This window comes from Lissotriton vulgaris, chromosome 1_1, assembly GCF_964263255.1.
Source record: "Lissotriton vulgaris chromosome 1_1, aLisVul1.2, whole genome shotgun sequence".
In the NCBI taxonomy this organism is placed as follows: Eukaryota; Metazoa; Chordata; class Amphibia; order Caudata; family Salamandridae; genus Lissotriton; species Lissotriton vulgaris.
The window spans coordinates 287,042,438-287,060,712 of NC_141685.1; positions in this window are offsets into that span (position 1 = coordinate 287,042,438).

Here is an 18,275-nt window from a genome sequence, read left to right on the forward strand (position 1 = left end):
AACGTGACGCATCTGGGAGATGCGTCATGTTGTAAAGCCCTGCACCAGAAGTAGGCGTTTCTGCGCAGGGGGGCGTTCCGGTGCACGAACGCCTTCCAAAAGTGGCTGAGTGAAATCTACCAGATTTCGCTCAGTCACTTTTAGGCCAATGCTGCGTCAAAACCCTGCGCCTGCTTGAAGCATGAGTAAGGCTTGACGCAGCATTGTTAGAATAGGTCCCCCTAGAGCATTGCTGGAGCTGCGTCACGCTTGCTACGCAACTCCAGCAATGTGCCACCTTTACTGCACAGATGCGTCACGCATCTGTGCCGTTTTTGGTCCATGGTGCGCCGCATTGTAAATGCGGCTTATCCATGGTGGCGGAGGCATGGCGCACAATAAGTGGCGCATCCCTGCTGATATGCAGGGATGCGCCACTTATTGTAAATCTTCCCCATAATTTGGAGTACCAGGAGAGTGCATGCATTTGAGAAGCTTCAAAAAGCAACCATAGAGGACCTGATTTACAAATGTAAACCTATACTTTTGTGTAAGTTTACTATTTTTTGGGTATTCACAAAAAACATCTTTAAGTTTACTAATAGTAATTTTACGGCTGCTGAGACCCACAATCGTGTCAGAGACTCTGTACATAAAAAGATAGGCTTGTCTTTTGATGTGTGGTGTTCTGAGGCACCGACTGTGTCTGTGCCACCGTTTCGGGCTGCCTTGTGCTTTAGTAAAGACCTGGAGAAGTGCTATTTTACTACCATAAACAGTGGTAAGTGGATGTTTGTCACTGGAGCTTTCAATCAAGGACATGTGGCAGCATTTGTTGACATCTCTTAAGTAACTACAATCACAAAACGCCACACTACAACAACATAACAGAAAGAAAAATTACATCAGACCACAACACAACAAAGCAGTCAAAGCAGAACGCAACACAAGAACTACAACGCAACTTAACAATAAATATTAAAGTAATGCATCACAAAAAACACCACCACAAAAAATGCAGCATTTCACCACCGCAAAAAATGGAACACAAAAATATGCAATATTCTTTTTACAAAGTACCTTTTCCAGATATCTGCCTTCAATTAAAACATTTTGTGAAAGAGAAATACCTTCCTTCACAGAGACAATCCTTAGAGGCATATTCCTCTTTGTATGCCTGCTGCACCTTGCAGCAGGCATACAAAGAGGAAGTAATTAGGAGAAAGAAACATATTTCTCCTCGTTACGCCTCACCTGGGAAGGCATAGCATTTTGATGCATTTCCAGGTTTACTGGTCTTAGTAAGTCTGGGAATGTGCCAAAAACCAAACCATGGGTGGATGTGTGGGAACACCCATGCTCTACCGTGGCACACATTCCCAACACAGAGTAACTCAAGGCAGCGACTTGCGGTGCCTTGTGCTGTTCTGGATTTAGCTAGCAGAGCCACGCAAAGTGGCTTTGCATGGTTTATGAAATTTCACTGAAGCCCTTGCGTTGCCTTGTGTGACGCAGTGACAACTCCAGAGCTTTGTAAATCTCAGCCACTATACTTTATAGTTTGATCTCATGTAGGCATACATTGGCTTCCAATGCAGAATAATCTCCATTTAATCCATCAGGTAATTTAACAAATTCCTACACAAACCTTGCCCATCCCCCATTGTTGCATAATTCCGCTCACCCTAAAAAGTGTTTAATGAAAATATAACCTGCATGAAACCCACACATTTCTGTTTAAAAATAGAAAAGGCGTGACAGGGTTGGAACTTTTGCGTATTATAGAGCTCAAGTTGTATCAATCGGGGCTATGAACCATTGGTGTCCTGGGGCTTAACCTTACTGGTAGCCCCAGAACTGAGCACCAAGTGCACCCCTTTAGCACTTGACCCTGAACTAGGGACAGTGAGCAGTCAAAGTCTCTTACTCAGGAAGGTGATGTGGTGTCAGAGACTCAAAACTCAATAAACCATGAATACGAGTTCACAACTGAATGTTCAGACAGAGCTTAGGGCCATATGTATCAAGGCCAAATGGGTTCGCAAACGCCGAAATTCTCAGAATTTCGGCGTTTGCGAACTCATTTTAGCAAAATGGTATGTATGAAAGAATTTGGGTGCAAAATAAGGGATCGCAAAATTTGCGATTCCTTATTTTGCAATTGCATTTAAGGAATCGCAAATTATGCGATTCCTTAAATGCAATGTATTAAGCAAAAAAAATGTCCTAAATGCCCTTAAGGAATCGCAAATTACCTCCAACATCTAGTTGGTGGTAAGTTGCGATTTCCTTGAAAAATGCACATTTCAGCATTTTTCAAAGTGCCATGTGACACACATACATGCCCTTAGGGCATGTATGTGCACCACATGTGCACCCATACTTATTTCAGGGGTGCAACAGGGTGTACTTTGGACACCCCTGCACCCTTGAAATTATTCTCAATTTACGATTAGCAAATTGCGATTAGCAAATTGAGATTAAATTCCCATTCCTTCCTATGGGCCAGGAGGCCCATAGAAATGAATGGGAGAGTATTCCTTAATTGCAAATTCGTAATTTGCGAATTCGCAATTAAGGAATATCAAGAAATCGCAAAAAAATTGCGATTTTCTTGATACATACCAATTAGCGATTCTGAAATATCAATTTCTTAAAAATGGCTATTACAGAATCGCTAATTGGTATCTTGATACATATGGCCCTGTGTCTTTTGAAAAAAACACTTTACTGCAAATCTCTCACAAGATAATACTGTGCTTAAGTGGTTCAGAAGCAACAAGTTAGAATATTGACCTTATACATTATTATACCTAGGCTATTCTCCTATATAACTTCAAAAGGTGCTTTTGGACCTCAACACCCCGCTCCTTAGTGTCTGAATATTCACCTGATAATATGCTATGGGTTTTAAGAAGAGTTTCGGGATGCGAGCCATGCTATTGGAACTGTGGCCAGCTTTCTTTTCTCAAAGAGGACGGAACTTGCATTTCTGGCAATGCAGCTCCCTTGTAGCTCACAGCATCTTTTGTGTTGTCGAAATGTTTCTGGCACAGGCCATGCCTACAGGGGCGGCTCCTCATTGAGAGCGGAGGAGCGTCACCCCACTGCCAAAAATGTCCCCCAGATATACCCCAGAGATGAAGAATTAAATGGTCATGCACTTGTCCTGAACTGAGTGTCTGGACAGGGCGGTGCCACTGGTGCTGAGTGGCAGCAGTGAGCTGTGTACTTCAGTTTAAAGTGCGCATGTCTTGTTGGCCGGTCGTCTTGTGACGGCGAGCCAAATATGCACATTTTAAACTTCTCTAACATAGCTGTCTTAAAACAGCTGGGTTAGAGCAAGCGCAAGTCTCTAGTGCCCTCAGGAGTGCAGAGAGAGGCCGCTTTCTCCAATTGTGGCACTGCAATCATGCTTGTCAGAGCAGAGTCAGGATTGATTAGGGGAATTTGCTGGAGACAGAGCAGACACGGACGGAGTGAGGTGGACATCGAACATCGTGCCGCAGCAAGGTAAGTGTTTTTTTCTTTATATTACACTTACCACTGACCTTGCTTGCATGCATGCACCGATCACACATTTGCTCAACCCCCCACTCTGAATGCCTGCCAGCCGCTGCTGCATACCTGTGCGAGTCATCATCCTTTGTGGGTCCTTCTACTCATTCAGGGAGCAGCGGTCTCATGCCAGGTCACCCGGCTTGTCAACATTGATGACACCACACAGATATCATGTGAGCAGTGACAGTGCCAGCACTAATTGGAGAAATGTATGTAGGTTGTGGTTTCTCAGCCTTGGTGGATCATGTGGCTTGGCGATCTTCCTCAGGCCCAGACATAAACCCACCACCAAACACCTTGGTGTTCTCTTCATCACTATACTTCAGTTTATCTTTGGTGTAGACCATGGATGGCTTTCTTGTTTTTAGCCATACCTCATGAATTTGTGGTGCTCAGGTGGTTTCTTAGAATAATTTGTGGCTTCTGGGTGCGTAGTAGCTGTTGCGTAAACCTTCACAAACTTAAGTCCCAGGTACTCTCCGTCCAGACGGGCAAACAGTTGAGTCACACTGTTGCGGCAATTCAGGGGCTTCTGGATTTCACCTTCCAAAAGTGGCTCTAATCTCTAAGTGATACACAGCAGGCTTCTTTGGCTTGCCCTATCTCAGCTCCTTCCTGGCCTTAATTCATCTAGCAGACAACTCTCTTATCCCTCCTAAGCAGTTGGTCAGTTCTTGTCTTTAAAGTAGAATCCAGGTAACTCCCCCAATAGTCCCAAATGATGTTCCCCAGTCTGCTGGTTCTGAAACTGTCAAGAGAAGTTGGCAGTGAATACCCCAGAGAGTTTCTCGTTGCTACCAGTATGGAGACCCTGCAAAACAGTACAGAAATCTTGGCACACTGGTTGGAAGTTTCTGTCCCATCTTTCTACCAGAGTTCCCAATGTGTTGTCTGAATTGGCAGTTCTGGCCTTCTGCTTATTCCCCCCAGACTGGTCCAGCCAAAGTATTTGTCTCATAGCGTAATCAATATCGTGGGGTGGAGCTTGAAGTCTACTGTTACGAGAAACCCAAAACAAGAGCACAAAGGCAAGGGAGTGAGAAAGTTAATTCATGTGCTTATGTGCTTTAATGCTTACATTTATGATGAATATGTAAATGTGTGATGTACCTTAATGTGCGCTGTTACATTTTATTAATCAATTGCAATGTTGCTGTTCCACCTGGTTGTAGACCACTAAAGCATTATTATTGTTGCACATTTCCATATATTTTAAATGTAATTTTGTGTTGCTATTCCATGTTTCACGCTGCACATTTCTGCTGATCCATTCTAGTAAAGAATAGCTTCTTTCTGAAGTTCTCAAAAACACAAGAGCAACTCATATGTCCATGTGACTTGGGCAATAGCTAATCAGCTGTCAACAAATGTTCACAAGGAACTCATTTAAAGAAAAGTTTATTGTTGTTGCAATTATATGATTACTTGCAATGATTCTCACATGAGCATAAGAAAAGATCACTACAATCTTGAGATATACATTAATTTCCACATAATATCACTTACCTAATGTTTATAAATGGAGTAGCCCAAATTGAATTGGCAATCACAACAGGAACTCTAGTATCATTAGTCCCCAAAATTCTCTGTCCTGGAGAGACCCCCACATCCACAGAGGGGTCGAAACGTCGTCGGCAACCAATAAGGATAGTCTTGAGGGGATTAGAAAAATAATTCTAGTTCTTGATCTGAAATACTGTATCAGAATCACAGAAGACATCTTTTTTTATTCCAATAACCTTTTTATTAATAAAGTCACTTGTTTTTTATTGCATGTTGGTTATGGTCACTTCACTGGGGTCACATTAGTCACCTTTTCTTCTATTTTTCAATATTTTCGCAAAGCTTTATCAATACATGTCGTGTTATGTGAGTAGTTGTTTTTATTTAACTTCTTTACTAAACCTTCTTGTATTTATAATAAATGTTACTCATTTCGGCTGAAGCGAGTACTAACTAATAATTCCTTCTGGGCTAATTCATTTACAAACATTAAGTAAATGCTATAATTTGGAAATTAATTTATATCTCCAGATTGTAGTGAACTTTTTTTATGCTCATGTGACAGTCATTGCAAGAAATCATATATTTGCAACAAACAATAAACTATTCTTTCTTAAATTAGCACAGCAAAGTGAGGATTTTAGATTATTGTAGTAGGCTCTAGTTGATGTATCAGTCCACCAAGGTCTTCCTGCATTCTTCCCATGAAAAGATCCATGGCAATAGCTCATTAGTGTCTGCCTACAAGTTTCACTTCTATGACATGGATTCGCCTCCATTCACTTGCATTGTGAAAAAGTGTACAAATGAAGAACCAGAATGAATGGACTTTAGCATTTCTTTCTTCAGCTGATTTAGGGTTAAGTTTTGGTCCATTGAAACGTCATTTGCCTAGCTTATTTTGAATGCTTGCTGCCTATTTTGACACTAAACGCACGCTCTAAAGTCAAGGCAAGTTCGAAGGCTTCGTTCCTTTTTGGGTATGAAAAATAAAGGCGTGGAGGCTGGAGTACAAGAAGGTTTAATAAACCCAATGCTGAGCATTTCATCAAGGTATTCACAAAGATTAAAATTTTCTTTCTCTGTCAATGCATAAATCCTACTACAAGGAATGTGAGTCCTAGGCACCAAGTCAATTCGATAGTCATAGGGTCGATGAGGAGGGAGGAAGAGCAGTAGCTTTTCTCCTATCGAAGACTACAGCAACATCATGATAACATGAAGGTAGCGTTGGAGTAGTATTTTCCAGTGTTGTCATCACCTCCTTTTGAGATTCAATATCCTGTCTACATTGTTTTGTACATACATCAGATCGAAAAGTAGTAGTCCTCTTAACCCGATCAATGTCAGTATTATGCTTTGTGAGCCAAACAATCCCTAGAATTGCCTGTAACTGACAAGCTCGAATTAAATCAAACTGTGCATATTCTTTATGAGATTCCTGAATTAGTAAACAGGGATTCACAGTGGAATGGCTTGATAGCGCTTCCATCAATGGTTTTTACTTTGTCTATAATATCTTTAGGTAAGGTGGGATAACCAAAATGATTAGCCAGCGATATATATCCATAACATTTCCAGTAGCACTGGAATCATGATACGTATATCATTAGTATGAGCTTCCCATGAAATCTGAGCGGAACACAAAACTGATGATAAGATTGTACTGAAGTGATTTGTGCCAAGGTTTTTGAGACCAGAATAACCCCAACCACTCATCTCAGCTGGCTTCTGGGTCATCAGTTTCCCGACTCCTCTTTTCTTGTTGGCTTCAGGGTACAGTCATACAAAAAGTGGCCTTTTTCTCCGCAAAATAAACATCATTCCCTGTCTCGCCATCTTTGTTGCTCATCCTCACTTAAAGGCCCTTGCACGCTACCTATCTGCATAGGTTCTGGTTCTTCTATAGTCTTTTCTGGTTCTTTTTTTCTTTCTTTGTACATTAATTTTGTAATATCAGAGTGTCCCTTATCTCTTTGTCTTTCATTGAGTCTTTGATCTAGTTACATTACTAGGTCGACTAAATCACTGTAGGATTCAGGAGGATCCACTACTTGAGCCAAATGATCTTTTAATTCATCTTGTATTCCTCTGAAAAACAGAGAACTGTGTTTGGCTTCAGCCCACCCGGTTTCTGCTACTAATCTGTTGAAGTTTGAAATGTATGTCATCAGATCTTTTTTTCCTTGCTGTAAATTTAGAAGCTCAGATTCAAATAATTGCATGAAGGAATGACAATCAAATAATCTCTTTATCTCAGTTTTGAAGGCATTATAACTATACAACAAAGGATTGTTAGGTTCCACTCAGGAAATGGACCTGGTGGCTGCAGTGCCCCCTAATTACGATAATACAAAAGCTACCTTTGACTGCTTTGTAGGAAAACACAATGCTTTGCACATAAAGTGTAGCTGACATTGGTTTATAAATGTAGCAAATTTCACTAGATCCCCTGTGAATCTTTCTGGTGGGGCCAAAGGTATGGAAGGAAGAGTGGTAACGTGTATCAGTGGTGCCCCCGCACCCAGACTGATTCCTGAGGAAGAGGATGTGGAAATGGGCCACCCGAGGCACCAATACTGGTCCGGGGGGCTGGATTAGCAGTACCCAAATTCTGTAGCATATCAACTCTCTGAGTTAGCACCTGTGTCTTCTCGTAGATTACCTATCATGTGTGCAAGGTATGCTAAGGTACTGCTTCGATATTGCTCGGGCAGAAATTCAACATGGGCTTGACGTTCTGTCAGAATCTCACCTTATTTTCTGTGGTGCGGCAGGAAGCCATGATGTTAGCTCCCAACGTCACCCTCCACCAAACCAAACCAACAATAGTCAAAGTCTACCAAGATCGATGTGGAGGTTGGGAAGGGAAGAGGAAAACAATTGTCCCAAGGATACTTTGCTTTAGTGCCATTGTCTACCCAGGCCAGGTAAGGATCTTCGTACTTGAAATTGAAGAGAAGAAGTTGTAAGTTATCGTTATATCAGGAAAGTGCTTCTTAACATAAGTTTTGACTACACATAACCATATACCTTAACAATTCCCGTCTTCCGTGTACCTCCAAGACGAAATTGTAGCTATTGTTGCTTGTGTTTGTCTAAAAACAGAAAAAGAGTATTTGTATATCTAAAAGAAAAAACATGACTTTAGAACATATCCTTTCTATTCTAAAGCATACCTTAAGGATCTACTGTTCTTTGCATATAGAAGGGTCAACGAGATGACTAGAAAGTCAGACAAAAGAAAGGGAAAAAAATGACACACATTCCAACATCTATATTATTCTAGTCATAAGCCTAAATTGAAAAACAAAAATAGTGAAGGAAGGAAAAAGCAAGATTATTATGTTGTTTCAGTAACACGCATACTCATCACATTGTCCTTTTTTCTGTCCATTAGTTTTATCATCGTGAGAAAACAGTTTCTTTATGGAAAATCCCAAAAAGCAAGATGCACCATTAGATAAGTAGCATTGGAAGAAAGGTATATGTGCAGGATGCGTTACCCAGACTGCAGAATGCTGATGCTTTAATTGAATATCCTTCTACTTTATTTTGGCAAGAAACAGGATTTTTAAGAAGCAGGATCCACCGAGAATGGATTCAGTGAAGCGAACCCAACGCAACTATACCACAAGAGGATCCCGATGAGAGAGCTGAAGAGAATGCCGCAGAGAAGAGGAGGTGACCTGGAAGCAGAGGTGTGTGAACTGACAACAGGAAGCTGCAAGCATGTAACAACTAGAACGCCAAGTACCTTCCTATCCGTCCTCACCAGCTTTATCTATGTGTGTGCTCCGCTCCTGTCGCATCCGGAATACGAATCGCGGCGGGGGACAGGCTCATGCCTTAGAAATTATGGTGTCTTGGTCGCAGGTTACAATGCATGTACTCTATAGCAAATTATCAAAAGCTGTTGATTGCCCAACGGAAATGCAGCTCTGAACTAATTGCACTCATTTGAGCCTGTATTCTTTCTGAGAAAAAGGTTGTAATTAACCATGTACATGGAATCAAAGTATGCATTTGGAATGATGTATGTCTTTCGGCTCCTCCGGATGCAAAGGGGATTCCTAACATTTGCTGGAAACACTATATAAATAATGGTTAGTAGGTGCAAAAATTGTTGAATGCACTGATATTACCTCCACAAGTTGAGGAGGTGAAGGGCACCGGCCACTAATATCCTCATGAGGATGTGCCCTTGTTGATTCATCCACCAGGAAAGACTGCTGATGTTGCTATGCATGGTGTACAGGCAGTTGTTTTGCGTACTTTCCCTGAAAGATTTGTCTCTGCTGCAAGGATGAGCCTCCGAGAGTGAGAAACAGTGTTGGATTAAGCAGAAGTCTGTGTTGTCTCACCAACCATTCTGCTCCCCAACCTGGCACAGTTGTATCATGGAGTGTGTCTGTGATCCGAGTAACACTTACCTTACCTAAACGTGGGCAATGAACTCCACTCGCGGTGGTTGTAGAGGTTTGTTAACTTCGCATTACATTGAAAACAGGGAATCATGCAATAATTCCAACTAGACCACGTTGCGGAGTCAGTTACTGCACCCACAACCCTTTGATAAAACAACTTTACCTTTACATGCTAAAAATCATATCACCAATTCACAGAAATGAACTTTGAAAAATGCCAGACAATGAGAGAGGTGATGATTTTGGGGTCCCCCTAACCTAGTAGGAGGACCAAACAGGTGTCTGGAACACAAAGAGCATATCATGCTGAACGATTTGGTGGTGGTCCCATTCTCCTAGGACCACCCTAAGCAAATGTATGGGCAAAAATATAATGCCAACCAAAGGCCCAGCAAAGAATTATGGGGCGAGATTCTAGAGTGCAGTGAATATTATAGTATTGGCTCTCAGCTGAGCCCGACAGCCTGCTTCTTGAGGAATGGTTTGATATTGGATACTATAATATTCACTGCACCCTAGAATATCGTCCCATAATGCTTTGCAGGGATTTTGGTTGGGATTGTATTTTTGCCAGGTCTGGGTGTAGTTAGCTGAGTTTTGCTACGCGGAACTCCGCATAGTTACCAAAAAACTCTGCGAAGTTCCACAAGTGACGGAGTGCAGTGCGAACTGCAGTTTGTGCTGGTATGCTTGCCACTCGGTTAGAAATTCTACCTGAGTGGCCATTTGCAGTCGCAAACATACTGTTCGCGAGCGGGGAAAAACTCTGCTGCACAACGCGCAGCGGAGTTTTCTGCACTCAGCGAGCTCCGATGAGTGCAGAAAACTCCACAAACTCCACGAACGGAGCGAAGTTCACCGGCCAGGCCTAATTTTTGCCCATAACTGTGCTTCGGTGGTCCTAGGAGGATGGGACCACCACCTAATCGTTCAGCATGATGTGCTCTTTGTGTTCAATCCATCTGCATGGTTCTTTCCCTAGGTTAGAGAGGACACTAATTTCATCACCTCTCTCACTGCTTGCTGTATTTTCATTTTCACGTATTTGTTGTGTCATCAAAGGTATGTGAGGTTTCTGTTGAGACAGAACGGAGTTGCGGAGCGGAGTTCTCAGAGTTTTAGTTCTATTCCGCAAAATTCCGCATAGTGGCACTCCGCCAACTACGCCCACCCTAGTCATTCCAAGGCCTCGAAAAATAACTATCGCTTGGCCATTACAGACCTGGTATCATGCATTCTTAGTTTCTTTGTAGGCTGAACTGAGTGTGAAATTACTATAGAAACTTTACTTCTTGAATCACACCCTTATGAAGGCTGTCTTTCCACTGGAATGGTGTTTGGTGTTTCACATGCATCAACATCAAGAAGAATATGCTCATTTGATCAGCAAAACAAAAGCCTATCCCTGGCTACCTCAATATGGCCGGGGTCTGCTACGCTGGCTACGTTGGCACTGTTATCAGACATTCTGCTGTTCACCATTTCCAAAGATGGCAGGGAAATACTAGATCCCAGAAACAAACATACTCTTCTCCTTTCTATTTCCCAGCTTTGGTGCAGAGCAGTCAGTGCTTAATTTGTAAACAATTTGCCGGGGCTCTCGTCAGGAGTCTACTGCAGCTTGCATACAATTTGCCCCTGACAGCACTGCCAGTGAAAGTAACAACTCAAATATTAAGCATCACACTTCTACAAGTGTGACAATTTGGACTATTTCCGGCCCCCAAAGCTATAAGAATGACTTGGGCGGCAGGTAATAGTCATTTTTTAAAATATATTTAATTAATACTTAACTGTTATAGTGAGCATCTCTAATATGGCCTGACAGCGCCACCTTGTGGCAGTCTGTCATTAGCACCAGTGCTGACAATTAAGTGCTGGTGCCGAGCACCGGAAAGCCCCGGCTCAAATTAAGCACTGAGAGCAGGCCATCCTAAAGACATGTTGTAATGCAGAGAAAGATACTAGAAAAAGTGGCCAATGCCACAGCCATTTCCTTAGATTGATTAAAGATCAGTTAGATGCCCAGAAAACCATGGTCCCGATTGCAACTATTCTGATCATAATGGCTTTTGCATGTGCTAATTACAATATGTGCTTGCAATAGTAAAGGTGTTGCCCCTGTTTGTACGCTTAGTATATGCGAAGATTATGAATGATAATGAAGAAATCAAAATTGAGATAATTTACTTGCTTGCCATTGGATTGTTGAAGCATCTTCACCACCATGTATTAGAGGGGAGGGCCTGAGAAACTCAATTTACCAGCATAAGTGCCTTAATGTTGCAGGTTAATTTTGAAAATGCAGATGGTCTTGTGTGCTTGAACATTTTATCAATAAGTTGCAATTTATTTTTTATACCTGCTCAAAGACCTCTAGGGCCTTAGGGCCTCATTTAGGGCCTTATTTTTGATGGTCTTGCGTTGCCGGTGCGTCAGCTTTAAAATGGGAAAAAGTGACGTATCAATGGCGCAAGGCCTTCATAAATGAGGCCCTTAGGGCCCGATTCACAGAACTAACTTAAGACAAAATCCTAAACTTACTACTTTTGGTATTCACAGAAGTTAGGATTTTGTCTTTAGACAGACTTAAGTTAGGATTCTGTCTTAAGTCTGTCTTAAGACAAAATCCTAACTTCTGTGAATACCAAAAGTAGTAAGTTTAGGATTTTGTCTTAAGTTAGTTCTGTGAATCAGCCCCTTGGAGTTTTGCGAAGAGGTCATTATGTTGCAACTGAAACAGAGTACCCTCTCTGCCAAACCTGAGGGACACATTTATCATGGTTTTGCGTTGCCCTTGTGCAAGCAATGGGGTACAAGGGCGACGTATAACCTAGAATGACATTTACCAAGCCACATAAGGCCACATTGTGTGGCCCTACGCAGCTTAGTAAATGTGGATGAATGCAACGCCGCGCAAGTCGCTTGCATTACTCTGCCCCAGGAAGGTGTAACATGGGTGGAGCTTGGGTGTTCCCATGCATACAAACATGGATTCCAGCGCATTCCCAGTTTTACCAATAATGGTAGACCTGAGAAAGCGTCAAAATGCCACGCGTTTCTCTCTTTTTATGTGTGGTGCATTCTGCAGCATGCATAGAAAGAGGAAAACGTACTAGAGGATTGTTCTTGTGCAGGAAGGCCACCTTCCTGCACAAGAACAATCCTATTTACAATGCAGGCACCTGTGCACCATGGTTCAAGTGTGCCTGCGTTGACGCTAGGCACCAGTTTGTGCAGCAGTGCAAGCAGAGAGCAAGAATGCACCGTATAATGTTAAATACAGCACATTCCTGCCCTCTCCCTTTCATGCAGCGCAGTGCAGCAAAGTGGCTAATTGCACTGCGTTGCATGAATATGTGATAAATAGGCCCCTCAATCTGTCCGCTTAACCTTAAGTATGTCAGCCACAAAGCCTACTCTAGCTCCGTTGCTGCGATACTCTTCTGACTGCCCGACGGAGTACGGACCATCGACGTTTTGACCATTCGACTACCCGCCCAAATGAGAGTGGGCTGTCGAATGGACAGTTTTCACTTTAGCTTATTGCTGTGAAAAACTTGGTGGTAAGTGTCAGGGAAGACATTTAAATGACTCCTGCAACATGGGAGACAACTACCACTTTGTGGGGTCATTAATTGATCTCAAAAATAAAATCCCACTTGGGGATTTTGTTTAAAAAAAAAAAAAAACAGGTTTAAAAGTTTGACAGGTGCCCATCATGTTGAAGGAGCCATCCATTCAACTTTTAACACATTGACAGGAGCCACCATGACTGCAGTAGCTCCCAATGTTAAGAGATGCCGCCGGGCCGGCAGACATCACACAGCTTTGGAGAACGGGCGTAGCTCGTCCTCCGCACTCTAAATCAGGCCCTTAGCATTGTTGCACATGTACACACATTTTGGGGCAGAGTTAACGTGCGCCACAGTGCGCCACAGCTCCGCCACCCATGGTGCGCCGCATTTATAATGCGGCGCACCATGGTGCAAAAACGGCACAGATGCGTGACGCATCTGTGCCGGAAATGTGGCACATTGCTGGAGTTGCGTCGCAAGCGCGACGCAGCTCCAGCAAGGCTCGGGGTGCCCCATTCTACTAATGCTGCATCAAGACCTACGCCTGCTTCAAGCAGGCGCAGGGTTTTGACGCAGCATTGGCCTGAAAGTGACTGAGTGAAATCTCATAGATTTCACTCAGCCACTTTCAGGAACGCCTCCTTATGGCGCAGGGCTTTACAACGTGACGCATCTCCTAGATGTGTCACGTTGTAAATAGGGCGCATTGTTTGCGCCGCAGTTGCGTCAAATAAAGTGACACAATTGCGGCGCAGGGGCATCATAAATCTGCCCCTTTGAATGTAATTTCGTTTTTGTTATTCCATGTAGCATACTGCACAATTCTGCTGACCAATTGCAGCAAAGTGTAGCCTCGTCCTGAAGTTGGCACGAGGAAGCAAGGACTTATGGGCATGGCAACGTCAGCTCTTGTTGATGTTAGGTGCATCAGTTTGCCAAGTTCTTCTCGCAGTCTTCCCATGAGAAGGGCCTGGCATCAGCTCTTTACTGCTACCTTACAAATTTCATATCTCTTTTGTGTTCTCGCCTCCAGCGGTGCAGCGTGGATTGCCACCGTCCGGAGCAAGGCAAGTATCCTCCCACTTTTCTTTTAAAATGTGGCGCCCCTAAGAATGCCCCGGCGCCCCTAAGAATTATGCGCCCCGGGCATCCGCCCCTGTGGCCACATCCACGCTACGCCACTGCTTGCCTCCATTCACTTGCAATGCAAAAAGTGCCCAAATGATGCAGAAAAATATATAGCTTTTCGCAGTACCTGCTCTAACTGACAAAGGCAGAAGCTCTGGTGCATTGAAACACCAATTGCCTTGCTTATTTTGACTGCTTGCTGGCTATTTTGTATTACATGCATTGTTTAGCTGTCCTGACTGTTGTGCTTTCTTTGGGCCCGATTCACAGAACTAACTTAAGACAAAATCCTAAACTTACTACTTATGGTATTCACACAAGTTAGGATTTTGTCTTAAGTTTGTCTTAAGACAAACTTAAGACAGACTTAAGACAGACTTAAGACAGACTTAAGAAAAACTTAAGATAGACTTGTCTTAAGTCTGTCTTAAGTTTGTCCTAAGACAAACTTAAGACAAAATCCTAACTTCTGTGAATATCATAAGTAGTAAGTTTAGGATTTTGTCTTAAGTTAGTTCTGTGAATCGGGCCCTATTTCAGCAGGCTGCCCCGTTTGTTAGCCTGTGGGGCAGAGGAAGCCCACACAGAAAACAATGGACCAGGAAAGGTCTGAGAAACTCCCTAGCTTTATAAGAGCACTTATCTAATTTTCTTTTCTGACCCACTGCAAGGGATAACTAGGGGGGAGGCGGTCAATTCTGAACTACTGTCTGGCTCTCCCTCCAGCCCTCCATCTTAGATACCATGTGAATTCAGCAAACCGACAGTGAAACCCCATGTGGCCACATGTGTCATACCTGTACCACGCTATACCTTTACACATACAAGTAAAATACACAAAGCAGAGCTGTTTCTGAGTCTGTGGAACAAACATGTCAAACCAGGACAGGATGCACTGCACTTACCTGTGGTAAACTCAGCAATCATATTCCAGAGACAGTGCTTAATGCATCCCGCCTCCTGGGCTGATGCTCTTGGCATTTGCAAATTCTGGCCTTCGTTACACGCTAGTGAGGTGGGCCACCCTTTTTCTAACCCACCAATAAACATGCAGAGGAATTGTAGTTTCAGCTCTCCACGCAAAATAGAAACCTGTCTGCTGAAGCGTTTATCATACAATTAAAATGCAGTTTCAAGGTATTTTGCAATAAATTAGTGCCACCACTAGGTGGGGACCTAAATACTACCCTACCTCGCACTGTGGCATTGCCAGACCTGGACAGTGAAGCACCAAAAACACGCTCTGAGGTCATTCTTGGGGCAACTTGTCAGAGTAGTTATCCCCACAGTGCTTATTTTAGTCAATTTGTGAAATAAACTAAATTCTAGGAAAACAGACTTTGGGGCATATTAGCAAGGGCTGGCGATATAATAATCGCCGATTTAGCGTCCGTTTTTGGGCGAAATGCGACGATATATATATCGCAATATCATCAAGGAAACGCTAGCGCGCGTTTCCTTGATGTAGAGCCCGCTTTTTCACAGCCTCTTCTCCCATCGCTAATGAGATACAAAGAAGGCGTGGCTGTGAAAACAACACATGTTAACATCGTGAAGGCAGCTTCGTGATATTAATAACGAGGTGCAGCGATAAAAAAAATTGCGCTACCTAAGCCTTAACTCAGGAATTTAACGTCTGTTAAATTCCTGACTAAGGCATACTTTTAATGGGAGATGGATTATGCTGATTCGACCACAGGGTCGTATCAGCAATGTTATCGCTGTTTTCAATGGAACATCGCTGGAAAACCAGCAATGTTCCATTGAAAACACCGCTATCGCTTAAGTATTATCGCCATAGCGCTATGCATGGTAAATATAGCGCTATCATGGCGATAATATTCAGCGAAAGCCAGCGATAATATTTCAATCGCTATGTACGGCCAGCGATAATTATCGCTGCCCATTGATAATATGCCCCTTAATTTTTAAGCAACTACACACTTAAGAGTGGTGCTTGCAGTCATACTTTACACTTGTTTTGGAATGGAAGTATTGTAAACACTCTTAACAGACATAACTTGAGAACACAAGCAGGAAGAACCTATGAGAGTCAAATGTTTTGCCATTTTTAGTAGATTGGTCTCTCCCTCTAGTTTATAGAACTTCTACACCTCGTCAGGTTTATAAAACATGATGGGCCTCATTTATGAGGCCGTGCGTCACTTTTACGCCGCCGGTGCGTCACTTTTTGTGACGCACCAGCAGCATAAAAAATGTGCCTTGTTACACCATATTTACAAAGTGACGCATCTAGGTAGATGCGTCACTCTGTAAACCCCTGCACTACATTATACCTGCGCCAGGTATAATGTCTGCAGGGGGGCGTTCTGACGCACGAAAAGGTCCTAGAAGTGACGCAGTAAAATCTATAAGATTTCACTGTGCCACTTGTAGGACGCAAATGCGTCAATTTCTTACGCCTGACTCACAGCAGGCGTAAGACTGACGCAGGCCCTTTCACATGGGGCTTGCCCCATGTGAAAGGACACATTGCTGGAGTTGCGTCACTTTTGTGACACACTCCAGAAATGCGTCATTTTTGCGCCATACAGATACGTCAGAAATACTGACGTATCTGTAACTCCTTGCGCCATGATGCTTCATACTGTAAATATGACGCATCATTGGTGTCGCAAGTAGGGCGCAGTGAAAAGTGACGCATCGCTGTTTTCACGCAGCGATGCGTCACTTTTCATAAATGAGGCCCGATATATGTGCAGTTGCAATGCATTCCAGCCCCTATTATGCCCCTTGTGCTAAAGGCGCCGCCTGTGCTCTGAAACAGGCAGCTGAGACATCATGGAAGCACAGCTCAGGAGATGATCTCGCGGTGTCCTCAGGGTGTCCTTGCCAGCTGCTCCTCAGATCTTTAAGAACTTGTTTAAAATCACCAGGCACATCGAGGACCCATTGCTACGTTTCAATTGTAAAGTCTGCCGCAGATCTGCTCACTTAAAGAAAAGTGAATTGTCGCTGCAACGACTATTTGAAGCCATAGTTCTATTTTTCATATCCCTGGGTGTAATAATGAACGATGGCGCGTCACATGCGGCAGCCGGTTATGGTCTCATCCCTCTTTGCCACCACAATTATTTTCATGCTGCTCAATTTTATCAATGCATTTAATCTCTGTCCTCATACTGAGTGTGCTCTAGGAAAGTTCTACTAAGGCACTCTATGCCCTGCTGAGGCACTGTATGACCTGCTGAGGCACTCTATGCCCTGCCGAGGCACTCTATGACCTGCTGAGGCACTCTATGCCCTGCCGAGGCACTCTATGGCCTGCTGAGGCACTCTATGACCTGCTAAGGCACTCTATGCCTTGCTGAGGCACTCTATGCCCTGCTGAGGCACTCTATGCCCTGCTGAGGCACTCTATGACCTGCTAAGGCACTCTATGCCCTGCTGAGGCACTGTATGACCTGCTGAAGCACTCCATACCCTGCTGAGGCACTCTATGTCCTGCTGAGGCACTCTATGACCTGCTAAGGCACTCTATGACCTGCTAAGTCACTCTATGCCTTGCTGAGGCACTCCATGCCCTGCTGAGGCACTCTATGCCCTGCTGAGGCACTCTATGACCTGCTAAGGCACTCTATGCCTTACTGAGGCACTCTGTGCCCTGCTGAGGCACTCTATACCCTGCTGAGGCACTGTATGACCTGCTGAGGCACTCCATGCCCTGCTGAGGCACTCTATGCCCTGCTGAGGCACTCTATGACCTGCTAAGGAACTCTATGCCTTGCTGAGGCACTCTATGCCCTGCTGAGGCACTCTATACCCTACTGAGGCACTCTATCCCATGTTAAAACACTCTATGCCCTGCTAAGGCACTCTATGCCTTGCTGAGGCACTCTATGCCCTGCGGAGGCACTCTATGGGCTGCTAAATCACTCTATATATATAATGCTGAGGCACTCTATCCCTTGCTAAAACACTCTATAGCCTGCTGAGGCACTCTATCCCATGCTAAAACACTCTATGCCCTGCCGAGGCACGTTGTGCCCTGCTAAAGCACGCTATGCCCTGCTGAGCAACTCTATGCCCTGCTTTAGGGCACACACTCTACCCTGCTGAGGCACTCTATGCCCTGCTG